The sequence below is a fragment of the Parasteatoda tepidariorum genome, unplaced genomic scaffold (assembly GCF_982258835.1).
Source record: "Parasteatoda tepidariorum strain Cologne lab strain unplaced genomic scaffold, Ptep-v5.0 scaffold_15, whole genome shotgun sequence".
NCBI lineage: Eukaryota > Metazoa > Arthropoda > Arachnida > Araneae > Theridiidae > Parasteatoda > Parasteatoda tepidariorum.
The window spans coordinates 716,894-735,812 of record NW_028257374.1 but is presented as its reverse complement, the minus strand read 5'-3'; positions in this window follow the sequence as shown (position 1 = coordinate 735,812).

Below are 18,919 nucleotides of genomic sequence, written 5' to 3'. Positions count from 1 at the left end.
GCATACATAGTAAATTTTAGGGTCACGCTGTGTACCACCTAAATTACCTATAATTATTTCCTGTGGTAAGGTACACTATTACCCTGTATTATAATACGTGGTACAATTTAAAAATTATAGGTCACTATTAAGGTCCGATACCGTGCCGTTAGTTAACATAGAAAAGTGTCTTTGTATTTCCTTGTTTTAATGCACTATTTAAAATATACATAGTGTACCCCCTAATTGACCTATAACTATTTCCTGTGGTAGGGTACACTATTACCCTGTAATATAATACCTGGTTCAATTTAAATATTATGGGTCAATATTAAGGTCTGATATTGCGCCTTGCGCTAGTTAACCATTGAAAGATGTCTTTGAATTTTTAAAGCATTTTAGAACGCTTATTTCTTCATTTTAAGCTTCTCAGAACACTCTATTTCGCATAGGCATACATAGTAAACTTTAGGGTCTCTCTGTGTACCCCCTAATTGACCTATAATTATTTCCTGTGGTAGGGTACACTATAACCCTGTAATATAATACGTGGTCCAATTTAAAAATTATAGGTCAATATTAAGGTCCGATACCATGCCGTTAGTTAACATAGAAAAGTGTCTTCGTATTTCCTTGTTTTAATGCACTATTTAAAATATACATAGTGTACCCCCTAATTGACCTAAAATTATTTCCTGCGGTAGGGTACAATATTACCGTGTAATATAATACCTATTCCAATTTAAATATTATGGGTCAATATTAAGGTCTGATATTGCGCCTTGCGTTAGTTAACCATTGAAAGATGTCTTTGAATTTTTAAAGCATTTTAGAACGCTTATTTCTTCATTTTAAGCATCTCAGAACACTCTATTTCGCATAGGCATACATAGTAAAATTTAGGGTCACGCTGTGTACCCCCTAAATGACCTATAATTATATCCTGAGGAAGGGTACACTATTACCCTGTAATATAATACGTGGTCCAATTTAAAAATTATAGGTCAATATTAAGGTCCGATACCGTGCCGTTAGTTAACATAGAAAAATGTCTTTGAATTTTTAAAGCATTTTAGAACGCTTATTTCCTCATTTTAAGCTTCTCAGAACACTTTATTTCGCATAGGCATACATAGTAAACTTTAGGGTCACGCTGTGTACCCCCTAATTGACCTATAATTATTTCCTTTGGTGGGGTACACTATTACCCTGTAATATAATACCTGGTCCAATTTAAATATTATGGGTCAATATTAAGGTCTGATATTGCACCTTGCGTTAGTTAACCATTGAAAGATGTCTTTGAATTTTTAAAGCATTTTAGAACGCTTATTTCTTCATTTTAAGCTTCTCAGAACACTCTATTTCGCATAGGCATACATAGTAAAATTTAGGGTCACGCTGTGTACCCCCTAAATGACCTATAATTATTTCCTGTGGTAGGGCACACTATTACCCTGTAATATAATACGTGGTCCAATTTAAAAATTATAGGTCAATATTAAGTTCCGATACCGTGCCGTTAGTTAACATTGAAAAATGTCTTCGTATTTCCTTGTTTTAATGCACTATTTAAAATATACATAGTGTACCCCCTAATTGACCTATAATTATTTCCTGTGGTAGGGTACACTATTACCCTGTAATGTAATACCTGGTCCAATTTAAAAATTATAGGTGAATATTAAGGTCCGATACCGTGCCGTTAGTTAGCATAGAAAAATGTCATTGAATTTTTAAAGCATTTTAGAACGCTTATTTCCTCATTTTAAGCTTCTCAGAACACTTTATTTCGCATAGGCATACATAGTAAACTTTAGGGTCACTCTGCGTACCCCCTAATTGACCTATAATTATTTCCTGTGGTAGGGTACACTATAACCCTGTAATATAATACGTGGTCCAATTTAAAAATTATAGGTCAATTTTAAGGTCCGATACCGTGCCGTTAGTTAACATAGAAAAGTGTCTTCGTATTTCCTTGTTTTAATGCACTATTTAAAATATACATAGTGTACCCCCTAATTGACCTATAATTATTTCCTGTGGAAGGGTACACTATTACCCTGTAATATAATACCTGGTCCAATTTAAATATTATGGGTCAATATTAAGGTCTGATATTGCGCCTTGCGTTAGTTAACCATTGAAAGATGTCTTTGAATTTTTAAAGCATTTTAGAACGCTTATTTCTTCATTTTAAGCATCTCAGAACACTCTATTTCGCATAGGCATACATAGTAAAATTTAGGGTCACGCTGTGTACCCCCTAAATGACCTATAATTATTTCCTGAGGTAGGGTACACTATTACCCTGTAATATAATACGTGGTCCAATTTAAAAATTATAGGTCAATATTAAGGTCCGATACCGTGCCGTTAGTTAACATAGAAAAATGTCTTTGAATTTTTAAAGCATTTTAGAACGCTTATTTCCTCATTTTAAGCTTCTCAGAACACTTTATTTCGCATAGGCATACATAGTAAACTTTAGGGTCACTCTGTGTACCCCCTAATTGACCTATAATTATTTCCTGTGGTAGGGTACACTATAACCCTGTAATATAATACGTGGTCCAATTTAAAAATTATAGGTCAATATTAAGGTCCGATACCGTGCCGTTAGTTAACATAGAAAAGTGTCTTCGTATTTTCTTGTTTTAATGCACTATTTAAAACATACATAGTGTCCCCCTTAATTGACCTATAATTATTTCCTGTTGTAGGGTACACTATTACCCTGTAATATAATACCTGGTCCAATTGAAATATTATGGTTCCATATTAAGGTCTGATATCGCGCCTTGCGTTAGTTAACCATTGAAAGATGTCTTTGAATTTTTAAAGCATTTTAGAACGCTTATTTCTTCATTTTAAGCTTCTCAGAACACTCTATTTCGCATAGGCATACATAGTAAATTTTAGGGTCATGCTGTGTACCACCTAATTGACCTATAATTATTTCCTGTGGTAAGGTACACTATTACCCTGTAATTTAATACGTGGTACAATTTAAAAATTATAGGTCAATATTAAGGTCCGATACCGTGCCGTTAGTTAACATAGAAAAGTGTCTTCGTATTTCCTTGTTTTAATGCACTATTTAAAATATACATAGTGTACCCCCTAAATGACCTATAATTATTTCCTGTGGTAGGGTACGCTATTACCCTGTAATATAATAGGTGGTCCAATTTAAAAATTATAGGTCAATATTAAGGTCCGATACCGTGCCGTTAGTTAACATAGAAAAATGTCTTTGAATTTTTAAAGCATTTTAGAACGCTTATTTCCTCATTTTAAGCTTCTCAGAATACTTTATTTCGCATAGGCATACATAGTAAACTTTAGGGTCACTCTGTGTACCCCCTAATTGACCTATAATTATTTCCTGTGGTAGGGTACACTATAACCCTGTAATATATAACGTGGTCCAATTTAAAAATTATAGGTCAATATTAAGGTCCGATACCGTGCCGTTAGTTAACATAGAAAAGTGTCTTCGTATTTCCTTGTTTTAATGCACTATTTAAAATATACATAGTGTACCCCCTAATTGACCTATAATTATTTCCTGTGGTAGGGTACACTATTACCCTGTAATATAATACCTGGTCCAATTTAAATATTATGGTTCCATATTAAGGTCTGATATCGCGCCTTGCGTTAGTTAACCATTGAAAGATGTCTTTGAATTTTTAAAGCATTTTAGAACGCTTATTTCTTCATTTTAAGCTTCTCAGAACACTCTATTTCGCAGAGGCATACATAGTAAATTTTAGGGTCACGCTGTGTACCACCTAATTTACCTATAATTATTTCCTGTGGTAAGGTACACTATTACCCTGTAATATAATACGTGGTACAATTTAAAAATTATAGGTCACTATTAAGGTCCGATACCGTGCCGTTAGTTAACATAGAAAAGTGTCTTCGTATTTCCTTGTTTTAATGCACTATTTAAAATATACATAGTGTACCCCCTAATTGACCTATAATTATTTCCTGTGGTAGGGTACACTATTACCCTGTAATATAATACCTGGTTCAATTTAAATATTATGGGTCAATATTAAGGTCTGATATTGCGCCTTGCGTTAGTTAACCATTGAAAGATGTTTTTGAATTTTTAAAGCATTTTAGAACGCTTATTTCTTCATTTTAAGCATCTCTGAACACTCTATTTCGCATAGGCATATATAGTAAACTTTAGGGTCACTCTGTGTACCCCCTAATTGACCTATATTTATTTCCTGTGGTAGGGTACACTATAACCCTGTAATATATAACGTGGTCCAATTTAAAAATTATAGGTCAATATTAAGGTCCGATACCGTGCCGTTAGTTAACATAGAAAAGTGTCTTCGTATTTCCTTGTTTTAATGCACTATTTAAAATATACATAGTGTACCCCCTAATTGACCTATAATTATTTCCTGTGGTAGGGTACACTATTACCCTGTAATATAATACCTGGTCCAATTTAAATATTATGGTTGCATATTAAGGTCTGATATCGCGCCTTGCGTTAGTTAACCATTGAAAGATGTCTTTGAATTTTTAAAGCATTTTAAAACGCTTATTTCTTCATTTTAAGCTTCTCAGAACACTCTATTTCGCATAGGCATACATAGTAAATTTTAGGGTCACGCTGTGTACCACCTAATTTACCTATAATTATTTCCTGTGGTAAGGTACACTATTACCCTGTAATATAATACGTGGTACAATTTAAAAATTATAGGTCACTATTAAGGTCCGATACCGTGCCGTTAGTTAACATAGAAAAGTGTCTTCGTATTTCCTTGTTTTAATGCACTATTTAAAATATACATAGTGTACCCCCTAATTGACCTATAATTATTTCCTGTGGTAGGGTACACTATTACCCTGTAATATAATACCTGGTCCAATTTAAATATTATGGGTCAATATTAAGGTCTGATATTGCGCCTTGCGCTAGTTAACCATTGAAAGATGTCTTTGAATTTTTAAAGCATTTTAGAACGCTTATTTCTTCATTTTAAGCTTCTCAGAACACTCTATTTCGCATAAGCATACATAGTAAAATTTAGGGTCACGCTGTGTACCCCCTAAATGACCTATAATTATTTCCTGTGGTAGGGTACACTATTACCCTGTAATATAATACGTGGTCCAATTTAAAAATTATAGGTCAATATTAAGGTCCGATACCGTGCCGTTAGTTAACATTGAAAAATGTCTTTGAATTTTTAAAGCATTTTAGAACGCTTATTTCCTCATTTTAATCATGCCGTTAGTTAACATAGAAAAGTGTCTTCGTATTTCCTTGTTTTAATGCACTATTTAAAATATACATAGTGTACCCCCTAATTGACCTATAATTATTTCCTGTGGTAGGGTACACTATTACCCTGTAATACAATACCTGGTCCAATTTAAATATTATGGGTCAATATTAAGGTCTGATATTGCGCCTTTCATTAGTTAACCATTGAAAGATGTCTTTGAATTTTTAAAGCATTTTAGAACGCTTATTTCTTCATTTTAAGCTTCTCAGAACACTCTATTTCGCATAAGCATACATAGTAAAATTTAGGGTCACGCTGTGTACCCCCTAAATGACCTATAATTATTTCCTGTGGTAGGGTACACTATTACCCTGTAATATAATACGTGGTCCAATTTAAAAATTATAGGTCAATATTAAGGTCCGATACCGTGCCGTTAGTTAACATAGAAAAGTGTCTTCGTATTTCCTTGTTTTAATGCACTATTTAAAATATACATAGTGTACCCCCTAATTGACCTATAATTATTTCCTGTGGTAGGGTACACTATTACCCTGTAATATAATACCTGGTCCAATTTAAATATTATGGGTCAATATTAAGGTCTGATATTGCGCCTTGCGTTAGTTAACCATTGAAAGATGTTTTTGAATTTTTAAAGCATTTTAGAACGCTTATTTCTTCATTTTAAGCATCTCTGAACACTCTATTTCGCATAGGCATATATAGTAAACTTTAGGGTCACTCTGTGTACCCCCTAATGGACCTATATTTATTTCCTGTGGTAGGGTACACTATAACCCTGTAATATATAACGTGGTCCAATTTAAAAATTATAGGTCAATATTAAGGTCCGATACCGTGCCGTTAGTTAACATAGAAAAGTGTCTTCGTATTTCCTTGTTTTAATGCACTATTTAAAATATACATTGTGTACCCCCTAATTGACCTATAATTATTTCCTGTGGTAGGGTACACTATTACCCTGTAATATAATACCTGGTCCAATTTAAATATTATGGTTCCATATTAAGGTCTGATATCGCGCCTTGCGTTAGTTAACCATTGAAAGATGTCTTTGAATTTTTAAAGCATTTTAAAACGCTTATTTCTTCATTTTAAGCTTCTCAGAACACTCTATTTCGCATAGGCATACATAGTAAATTTTAGGGTCACGCTGTGTACCACCTAATTTACCTATAATTATTTCCTGTGGTAAGGTACACTATTACCCTGTAATATAATACGTGGTACAATTTTAAAATTATAGGTCACTATTAAGGTCCGATACCGTGCCGTTAGTTAGCATAGAAAAGTGTCTTCGTATTTCCTTGTTTTAATGCACTATTTAAAATATACATAGTGTACCCCCTAATTGACCTATAATTATTTCCTGTGGTAGGGTACACTATTACCCTGTAATATAATACCTGGTCCAATTTAAATATTATGGGTCAATATTAAGGTCTGATATTGCGCCTTGCGCTAGTTAACCATTGAAAGATGTCTTTGAATTTTTAAAGCATTTTAGAACGCTTATTTCTTAATTTTAAGCTTCTCAGAACACTCTATTTCGCATAAGCATACATAGTAAAATTTAGGGTCACGCTGTGTACCCCCTAAATGACCTATAATTATTTCCTGTGGTAGGGTACACTATTACCCTGTAATATAAGACGTGGTCCAATTTAAAAATTATAGGTCAATATTAAGGTCCGATACCGTGCCGTTAGTTAACATTGAAAAATGTCTTTGAATTTTTAAAGCATTTTAGAACGCTTATTTCCTCATTTTAAGCTTCTCAGAACACTTTATTTCGCTTAGGCATACATAGTAAACTTTAGGGTCTCTCTGTGTACCCCCTAATTGACCTATAATTATTTCCTGTGGTAGGGTACACTATTACCCTGTAATATAATACCTGGTCCAATTTAAATATTATGGTTCCATATTAAGGTCTGATATCGCGCCTTGCGTTAGTTAACCATTGAAAGATGTCTTTGAATTTTTAAAGCATTTTAAAACGCTTATTTCTTCATTTTAAGCTTCTCAGAACACTCTATTTCGCATAGGCATACATAGTAAATTTTAGGGTCACGCTGTGTACCACCTAATTTACCTATAATTATTTCCTGTGGTAAGGTACACTATTACCCTGTAATATAATACGTGGTACAATTTAAAAATTATAGGTCACTATTAAGGTCCGATACCGTGCCGTTAGTTAACATAGAAAAGTGTCTTCGTATTTCCTTGTTTTAATGCACTATTTAAAATATACATAGTGTACCCCCTAATTGACCTATAATTTTTTCCTGTGGTAGGGTACACTATTACCCTGTAATATAATACCTGGTCCAATTTAAATATTATGGGTCAATATTAAGGTCTGATATTGCGCCTTGCGCTAGTTAACCATTGAAAGATGTCTTTGAATTTTTAAAGCATTTTAGAACGCTTATTTCTTCATTTTAAGCTTCTCAGAACACTCTATTTCGCATAAGCATACATAGTAAAATTTAGGGTCCCGCTGTGTACCACCTAATTTACCTATAATTATTTCCTGTGGTAAGGTACACTATTACCCTGTAATATAATACGTGGTACAATTTAAAAATTATAGGTCACTATTAAGGTCCGATACCGTGCCGTTAGTTAACATAGAAAAGTGACTTCGTATTTCCTTGTTTTAATGCACTATTTAAAATATACATAGTGTACCCCCTAATTGACCTATAATTATTTCCTGTGGTAGGGTACACTATTACCCTGTAATATAATACCTGGTCCAATTTAAATATTATGGGTCAATATTAAGGTCTGATATTGCGCCTTGCGCTAGTTAACCATTGAAAGATGTCTTTGAATTTTTAAAGCATTTTAGAACGCTTATTTCTTCATTTTAAGCTTCTCAGAACACTCTATTTCGCATAAGCATACATAGTAAAATTTAGGGTCACGCTGTGTACCCCCTAAATGACCTATAATTATTTCCTGTGGTAGGGTACACTATTACCCTGTAATATAATACGTGGTCCAATTTAAAAATTATAGGTCAATATTAAGGTCCGATACCGTGCCGTTAGTTAACATTGAAAAATGTCTTTGAATTTTTAAAGCATTTTAGAACGCTTATTTCCTCATTTTAAGCTTCTCAGAACACTTTATTTCGCATAGGCATACATAGTAAACTTTAGGGTCTCTCTGTGTACCCCCTAATTGACCTATAATTATTTCCTGTGGTAGGGTACACTATAACCCTGTAATATAATACGTGGTCCAATTTAAAAATTATAGGTCAATATTAAGGTCCGATACCGTGCCGTTAGTTAACATAGAAAAGTGTCTTCGTATTTCCTTGTTTTAATGCACTATTTAAAATATACATAGTGTACCCCCTAATTGACCTATAATTATTTCCTGTGGTAGGGTACACTATTACCCTGTAATATAATACCTGGTCCAATTTAAATATTATGGGTCAATATTAAGGTCTGATATTGCGCCTTGCGTTATTTAACCATTGAAAGATGTCTTTGAATTTTTAAAGCATTTTAGAACGCTTATTTCTTCATTTTAAGCTTCTCAGAATACTCTATTTCGCATAAGCATACATAGTAAAATTTAGGGTCACGCTGTGTACCCCCTAAATGACCTATAATTATTTCCTGTGGTAGGGTACACTATTACCCTGTAATATAATACGTGGTCCAATTTAAAAATTATAGGTCAATATTAAGGTCCGATACCGTGCCGTTAGTTAACATTGAAAATTGTCTTTGAATTTTTAAAGCATTTTAGAACGCTTATTTCCTCATTTTAAGCTTCTCAGAACACTTTATTTCGCATAGGCATACATAGTAAACTTTAGGGTCTCTCTGTGTACCCCCTAATTGACCTATAATTATTTCCTGTGGTAGGGTACACTATAACCCTGTAATATAATACGTGGTCCAATTTAAAAATTATAGATCAATATTAAGGTCCGATACCGTGCCGTTAGTTAACATAGAAAAGTGTCTTCGTATTTCCTTGTTTTAATGCACTATTTAAAATATACATAGTGTACCCCCTAATTGACCTATAATTATTTCCTGTGGTAGGGTACACCCCTGTGGTAGGGTAATTACCCTGTAATATAATACCTATTCCAATTTAAATATTATGGGTCAATATTAATGTCTGATATTGCGCCTTGCGTTAGTTAACCATTGAAAGATGTCTTTGAATTTTTAAAGCATTTTAGAACGCTTATTTCTTCATTTTAAGCATCTCAGAACACTCTATTTCGCATAGGCATACATAGTAAAATTTAGGGTCACGCTGTGTACCCCCTAAATGACCTAAAATTATATCCTGTGGTAGGGTACACTATTACCCTGTAATATAATACGTGGTCCAATTTAAAAATTATAGGTCAATATTAAGGTCCGATACCGTGCCGTTAGTTAACATAGAAAAATGTCTTTGAATTTTTAAAGCATTTTAGAACGCTTATTTCCTCATTTTAAGCTTCTCAGAACACTTTATTTCGCATAGGCATACATAGTAAACTTTAGGGTCACGCTGTGTACCCCCTAATTGACCTATAATTATTTCCTTTGGTGGGGTACACTATTACCCTGTAATATAATACCTGGTCCAATTTAAATATTATGGGTCAATATTAAGGTCTGATATTGCACCTTGCGTTAGTTAACCATTGAAAGATGTCTTTGAATTTTTAAAGCATTTTAGAACGCTTATTTCGTCATTTTAAGCTTCTCAGAACACTCTATTTCGCATAGGCATACATAGTAAAATTTAGGGTCACGCTGTGTACCCCCTAAATGACCTATAATTATTTCCTGTGGTAGGGCACACTATTACCCTGTAATATAATACGTGGTCCAATTTAAAAATTATAGGTCAATATTAAGTTCCGATACCGTGCCGTTAGTTAACATTGAAAAATGTCTTTGTATTTCCTTGTTTTAATGCACTATTTAAAATATACATAGTGTACCCCCTAATTGACCTATAATTATTTCCTGTGGTAGGGTACACTATTACCCAGTAATACAATACCTGGTTCAATTTAAATATTATGGGTCAATATTAAGGTTTGATATTGCGCCTTGCGTTAGTTAACCATTGAATGATGTCTTTGAATTTTTAAAGCATTTTAGAACGCTTATTTCTTCATTTTAAGCTTCTCAGAACACTCTATTTCGCATAAGCATACATAGTAAAATTTAGGGTCACGCTGTGTACCCCCTAAATGACCTATAATTATTTCCTGTGGTAGGGTACACTATTACCCTGTAATATAATACGTGGTCCAATTTAAAAATCATAGTTCAATATTAAGGTCCGATACCGTGCCGTTAGTTAACATAGAAAAGTGTCTTCGTATTTCCTTGTTTTAATGCACTATTTAAAATATACATAGTGTACCCCCTAATTGACCTATAATTATTTCCTGTGGTAGGGTACACCCCTGTGGTAGGGTAATTACCCTGTAATATAATACCTATTCCAATTTAAATATTATGGGTCAATATTAATGTCTGATATTGCGCCTTGCGTTAGTTAACCATTGAAAGATGTCTTTGAATTTTTAAAGCATTTTAGAACGCTTATTTCTTCATTTTAAGCATCTCAGAACACTCTATTTCGCATAGGCATACATAGTAAAATTTAGGGTCACGCTGTGTACCCCCTAAATGACCTATAATTATATCCTGTGGTAGGGTACACTATTACCCTGTAATATAATACGTGGTCCAATTTAAATATTATGGGTCAATATTAAGGTCTGATATTGCACCTTGCGTTAGTTAACCATTGAAAGATGTCTTTGAATTTTTAAAGCATTTTAGAACGCTTATTTCTTCATTTTAAGCTTCTCAGAACACTTTATTTCGCATAGGCATACATAGTAAACTTTAGGGTCACGCTGTTTACCCCCTACTTGACCTATAATTATTTCCTGTGGTAAGGTACACTATTACCCTGTAATATAATAGTTGGTTCAATTTAAAAATTATAGGTCAATATTAAGGTCCGATACCGTGCCGTTAGTTAGCATAGAAAAATGTCATTGAATTTTTAAAGCATTTTAGAACGCTTATTTCCTCATTTTAAGCTTCTCAGAACACTTTATTTCGCATAGGCATACATAGTAAACTTTAGGGTCACTCTGCGTACCCCCTAATTGACCTATAATTATTTCCTGTGGTAGGGTACACTATAACCCTGTAATATAATACGTGGTCCAATTTAAAAATTATAGGTCAATATTAAGGTCCGATACCGTGCCGTTAGTTAACATAGAAAAGTGACTTCGTATTTCCTTGTTTTAATGCACTATTTAAAATATACATAGTGTACCCCCTAATTGACCTATAATTATTTCCTGTGGTAGGGTACACTATTACCCTGTAATATAATACCTGGTCCAATTTAAATATTATGGGTCAATAATAAGGTCTGATATTGCGCCTTGCGCTAGTTAACCATTGAAAGATGTCTTTGAATTTTTAAAGCATTTTAGAACGCTTATTTCTTCATTTTAAGCTTCTCAGAACACTCTATTTCGCATAGGCATACATAGTAAACTTTAGGGTCACGCTGTGTACCCCCTAATTGACATATAATTATTTCCTGTCGTAGGGTACACTATAACCCTGTAATATAATAAGTGGTCCAATTTAAAAATTATAGGTCAATATTAAGGTCCGATACCGTGCCGTTAGTTAACATAGAAAAGTGTCTTCGAATTTTTAAAGCATTTTAGAACGCTTATTTCCTCATTTTAAGCTTCTCAGAACACTTTATTTCGCATAGGCATACATAGTAAACTTTAGGGTCCCTCTGTGTACCCCCTAATTGACCTATAATTATTTCCTGTGGTAGGGTACACTATAACCCTGTAATATAATACGTGGTCCAATTTAAAAATTATAGGTCAATGTTAAGGTCCGATACCGTGCCGTTAGTTAACATAGAAAAGTGTCTTCGTATTTCCTTGTTTTAATGCACTATTTAAAATATACATAGTGTACCCCCTAATTGACCTATAATTATTTCCTGTGGTAGGGTACACTATTACCCTGTAATACAATACCTGGTCCAATTTAAATATTATGGGTCAATATTAAGGTCTGATATTGCGCCTTTCATTAGTTAACCATTGAAAGATGTCTTTGAATTTTTAAAGCATTTTAGAACGCTTATTTCTTCATTTTAAGCTTCTCAGAACACTCTATTTCGCATAAGCATACATAGTAAAATTTAGGGTCACGCTGTGTACCCCCTAAATGACCTATAATTATTTCCTGTGGTAGGGTACACTATTACCCTGTAATATAATACGTGGTCCAATTTAAAAATTATAGGTCAATATTAAGGTCCGATACCGTGCCGTTAGTTAACATAGAAAAGTGTCTTCGTATTTCCTTGTTTTAATGCACTATTTAAAATATACATAGTGTACCCCCTAATTGACCTATAATTATTTCCTGTGGTAGGGTACACTATTACCCTGTAATATAATACCTGGTCCAATTTAAATATTATGGGTCAATATTAAGGTCTGATATTGCGCCTTGCGTTAGTTAACCATTGAAAGATGTTTTTGAATTTTTAAAGCATTTTAGAACGCTTATTTCTTCATTTTAAGCATCTCTGAACACTCTATTTCGCATAGGCATATATAGTAAACTTTAGGGTCACTCTGTGTACCCCCTAATGGACCTATATTTATTTCCTGTGGTAGGGTACACTATAACCCTGTAATATATAACGTGGTCCAATTTAAAAATTATAGGTCAATATTAAGGTCCGATACCGTGCCGTTAGTTAACATAGAAAAGTGTCTACGTATTTCCTTGTTTTAATGCACTATTTAAAATATACATTGTGTACCCCCTAATTGACCTATAATTATTTCCTGTGGTAGGGTACACTATTACCCTGTAATATAATACCTGGTCCAATTTAAATATTATGGTTCCATATTAAGGTCTGATATCGCGCCTTGCGTTAGTTAACCATTGAAAGATGTCTTTGAATTTTTAAAGCATTTTAAAACGCTTATTTCTTCATTTTAAGCTTCTCAGAACACTCTATTTCGCATAGGCATACATAGTAAATTTTAGGGTCACGCTGTGTACCACCTAATTTACCTATAATTATTTCCTGTGGTAAGGTACACTATTACCCTGTAATATAATACGTGGTACAATTTTAAAATTATAGGTCACTATTAAGGTCCGATACCGTGCCGTTAGTTAGCATAGAAAAGTGTCTTCGTATTTCCTTGTTTTAATGCACTATTTAAAATATACATAGTGTACCCCCTAATTGACCTATAATTATTTCCTGTGGTAGGGTACACTATTACCCTGTAATATAATACCTGGTCCAATTTAAATATTATGGGTCAATATTAAGGTCTGATATTGCGCCTTGCGCTAGTTAACCATTGAAAGATGTCTTTGAATTTTTAAAGCATTTTAGAACGCTTATTTCTTAATTTTAAGCTTCTCAGAACACTCTATTTCGCATAAGCATACATAGTAAAATTTAGGGTCACGCTGTGTACCCCCTAAATGACCTATAATTATTTCCTGTGGTAGGGTACACTATTACCCTGTAATATAAGACGTGGTCCAATTTAAAAATTATAGGTCAATATTAAGGTCCGATACCGTGCCGTTAGTTAACATTGAAAAATGTCTTTGAATTTTTAAAGCATTTTAGAACGCTTATTTCCTCATTTTAAGCTTCTCAGAACACTTTATTTCGCTTAGGCATACATAGTAAACTTTAGGGTCTCTCTGTGTACCCCCTAATTGACCTATAATTATTTCCTGTGGTAGGGTACACTATTACCCTGTAATATAATACCTGGTCCAATTTAAATATTATGGTTCCATATTAAGGTCTGATATCGCGCCTTGCGTTAGTTAACCATTGAAAGATGTCTTTGAATTTTTAAAGCATTTTAAAACGCTTATTTCTTCATTTTAAGCTTCTCAGAACACTCTATTTCGCATAGGCATACATAGTAAATTTTAGGGTCACGCTGTGTACCACCTAATTTACCTATAATTATTTCCTGTGGTAAGGTACACTATTACCCTGTAATATAATACGTGGTACAATTTAAAAATTATAGGTCACTATTAAGGTCCGATACCGTGCCGTTAGTTAACATAGAAAAGTGTCTTCGTATTTCCTTGTTTTAATGCACTATTTAAAATATACATAGTGTACCCCCTAATTGACCTATAATTATTTCCTGTGGTAGGGTACACTATTACCCTGTAATATAATACCTGGTCCAATTTAAATATTATGGGTCAATATTAAGGTCTGATATTGCGCCTTGCGCTAGTTAACCATTGAAAGATGTCTTTGAATTTTTAAAGCATTTTAGAACGCTTATTTCTTCATTTTAAGCTTCTCAGAACACTCTATTTCGCATAAGCATACATAGTAAAATTTAGGGTCCCGCTGTGTACCACCTAATTTACCTATAATTATTTCCTGTGGTAAGGTACACTATTACCCTGTAATATAATACGTGGTACAATTTAAAAATTATAGGTCACTATTAAGGTCCGATACCGTGCCGTTAGTTAACATAGAAAAGTGACTTCGTATTTCCTTGTTTTAATGCACTATTTAAAATATACATAGTGTACCCCCTAATTGACCTATAATTATTTCCTGTGGTAGGGTACACTATTACCCTGTAATATAATACCTGGTCCAATTTAAATATTATGGGTCAATATTAAGGTCTGATATTGCGCCTTGCGCTAGTTAACCATTGAAAGATGTCTTTGAATTTTTAAAGCATTTTAGAACGCTTATTTCTTCATTTTAAGCTTCTCAGAACACTCTATTTCGCATAAGCATACATAGTAAAATTTAGGGTCACGCTGTGTACCCCCTAAATGACCTATAATTATTTCCTGTGGTAGGGTACACTATTACCCTGTAATATAATACGTGGTCCAATTTAAAAATTATAGGTCAATATTAAGGTCCGATACCGTGCCGTTAGTTAACATTGAAAAATGTCTTTGAATTTTTAAAGCATTTTAGAACGCTTATTTCCTCATTTTAAGCTTCTCAGAACACTTTATTTCGCATAGGCATACATAGTAAACTTTAGGGTCTCTCTGTGTACCCCCTAATTGACCTATAATTATTTCCTGTGGTAGGGTACACTATAACCCTGTAATATAATACGTGGTCCAATTTAAAAATTATAGGTCAATATTAAGGTCCGATACCGTGCCGTTAGTTAACATAGAAAAGTGTCTTCGTATTTCCTTGTTTTAATGCACTATTTAAAATATACATAGTGTACCCCCTAATTGACCTATAATTATTTCCTGTGGTAGGGTACACTATTACCCTGTAATATAATACCTGGTCCAATTTAAATATTATGGGTCAATATTAAGGTCTGATATTGCGCCTTGCGTTATTTAACCATTGAAAGATGTCTTTGAATTTTTAAAGCATTTTAGAACGCTTATTTCTTCATTTTAAGCTTCTCAGAACACTCTATTTCGCATAAGCATACATAGTAAAATTTAGGGTCACGCTGTGTACCCCCTAAATGACCTATAATTATTTCCTGTGGTAGGGTACACTATTACCCTGTAATATAATACGTGGTCCAATTTAAAAATTATAGGTCAATATTAAGGTCCGATACCGTGCCGTTAGTTAACATTGAAAAATGTCTTTGAATTTTTAAAGCATTTTAGAACGCTTATTTCCTCATTTTAAGCTTCTCAGAACACTTTATTTCGCATAGGCATACATAGTAAACTTTAGGGTCTCTCTGTGTACCCCCTAATTGACCTATAATTATTTCCTGTGGTAGGGTACACTATAACCCTGTAATATAATACGTGGTCCAATTTAAAAATTATAGATCAATATTAAGGTCCGATACCGTGCCGTTAGTTAACATAGAAAAGTGTCTTCGTATTTCCTTGTTTTAATGCACTATTTAAAATATACATAGTGTACCCCCTAATTGACCTATAATTATTTCCTGTGGTAGGGTACACCCCTGTGGTAGGGTAATTACCCTGTAATATAATACCTATTCCAATTTAAATATTATGGGTCAATATTAATGTCTGATATTGCGCCTTGCGTTAGTTAACCATTGAAAGATGTCTTTGAATTTTTAAAGCATTTTAGAACGCTTATTTCGTCATTTTAAGCTTCTCAGAACACTCTATTTCGCATAGGCATACATAGTAAAATTTAGGGTCACGCTGTGTACCCCCTAAATGACCTATAATTATTTCCTGTGGTAGGGCACACTATTACCCTGTAATATAATACGTGGTCCAATTTAAAAATTATAGGTCAATATTAAGTTCCGATACCGTGCCGTTAGTTAACATTGAAAAATGTCTTTGTATTTCCTTGTTTTAATGCACTATTTAAAATATACATAGTGTACCCCCTAATTGACCTATAATTATTTCCTGTGGTAGGGTACACTATTACCCAGTAATACAATACCTGGTTCAATTTAAATATTATGGGTCAATATTAAGGTTTGATATTGCGCCTTGCGTTAGTTAACCATTGAATGATGTCTTTGAATTTTTAAAGCATTTTAGAACGCTTATTTCTTCATTTTAAGCTTCTCAGAACACTCTATTTCGCATAAGCATACATAGTAAAATTTAGGGTCACGCTGTGTACCCCCTAAATGACCTATAATTATTTCCTGTGGTAGGGTACACTATTACCCTGTAATATAATACGTGGTCCAATTTAAAAATTATAGGTCAATATTAAGGTCCGATACCGTGCCGTTAGTTAACATAGAAAAGTGTCTTCGTATTTCCTTGTTTTAATGCACTATTTAAAATATACATAGTGTACCCCCTAATTGACCTATAATTATTTCCTGTGGTAGGGTACACCCCTGTGGTAGGGTAATTACCCTGTAATATAATACCTATTCCAATTTAAATATTATGGGTCAATATTAATGTCTGATATTGCGCCTTGCGTTAGTTAACCATTGAAAGATGTCTTTGAATTTTTAAAGCATTTTAGAACGCTTATTTCTTCATTTTAAGCATCTCAGAACACTCTATTTCGCATAGGCATACATAGTAAAATTTAGGGTCACGCTGTGTACCCCCTAAATGACCTATAATTATATCCTGTGGTAGGGTACACTATTACCCTGTAATATAATACGTGGTCCAATTTAAATATTATGGGTCAATATTAAGGTCTGATATTGCACCTTGCGTTAGTTAACCATTGAAAGATGTCTTTGAATTTTTAAAGCATTTTAGAACGCTTATTTCTTCATTTTAAGCTTCTCAGAACACTTTATTTCGCATAGGCATACATAGTAAACTTTAGGGTCACGCTGTTTACCCCCTACTTGACCTATAATTATTTCCTGTGGTAAGGTACACTATTACCCTGTAATATAATAGTTGGTTCAATTTAAAAATTATAGGTCAATATTAAGGTCCGATACCGTGCCGTTAGTTAGCATAGAAAAATGTCATTGAATTTTTAAAGCATTTTAGAACGCTTATTTCCTCATTTTAAGCTTCTCAGAACACTTTATTTCGCATAGGCATACATAGTAAACTTTAGGGTCACTCTGCGTACCCCCTAATTGACCTATAATTATTTCCTGTGGTAGGGTACACTATAACCCTGTAATATAATACGTGGTCCAATTTAAAAATTATAGGTCAATATTAAGGTCCGATACCGTGCCGTTAGTTAACATAGAAAAGTGACTTCGTATTTCCTTGTTTTAATGCACTATTTAAAATATACATAGTGTACCCCCTAATTGACCTATAATTATTTCCTGTGGTAGGGTACACTATTACCCTGTAATATAATACCTGGTCCAATTTAAATATTATGGGTCAATAATAAGGTCTGATATTGCGCCTTGCGCTAGTTAACCATTGAAAGATGTCTTTGAATTTTTAAAGCATTTTAGAACGCTTATTTCTTCATTTTAAGCTTCTCAGAACACTCTATTTCGCATAGGCATACATAGTAAACTTTAGGGTCACGCTGTGTACCCCCTAATTGACATATAATTATTTCCTGTCGTAGGGTACACTATAACCCTGTAATATAATAAGTGGTCCAATTTAAAAATTATAGGTCAATATTAAGGTCCGATACCGTGCCGTTAGTTAACATAGAAAAGTGTCTTCGAATTTTTAAAGCATTTTAGAACGCTTATTTCCTCATTTTAAGCTTCTCAGAACACTTTATTTCGCATAGGCATACATAGTAAACTTTAGGGTCTCTCTGTGTAGCCCCTTATTGACCTATAATTATTTCCTGTGGTAGGGTACACTATAACCCTGTAATATAATACGTGGTCCAATTTAAAAATTATAGGTCAATATTAAGGTCCGATACCGTGCCGTTAGTTAACATAGAAAAGTGTCTTCGTATTTCCTTGTTTTAATGCACTATTTAAAATATACATAGTGTACCCCCTAATTGACCTATAATTATTTCCTGTGGTAGGGTACACTATTACCCTGTAATATAATACGTGGTCCAATTTAAAAATTATAGGTCAATATTAAGGTCCGATACCGTGCCGTTAGTTAACATAGAAAAGTGTCTTCGTA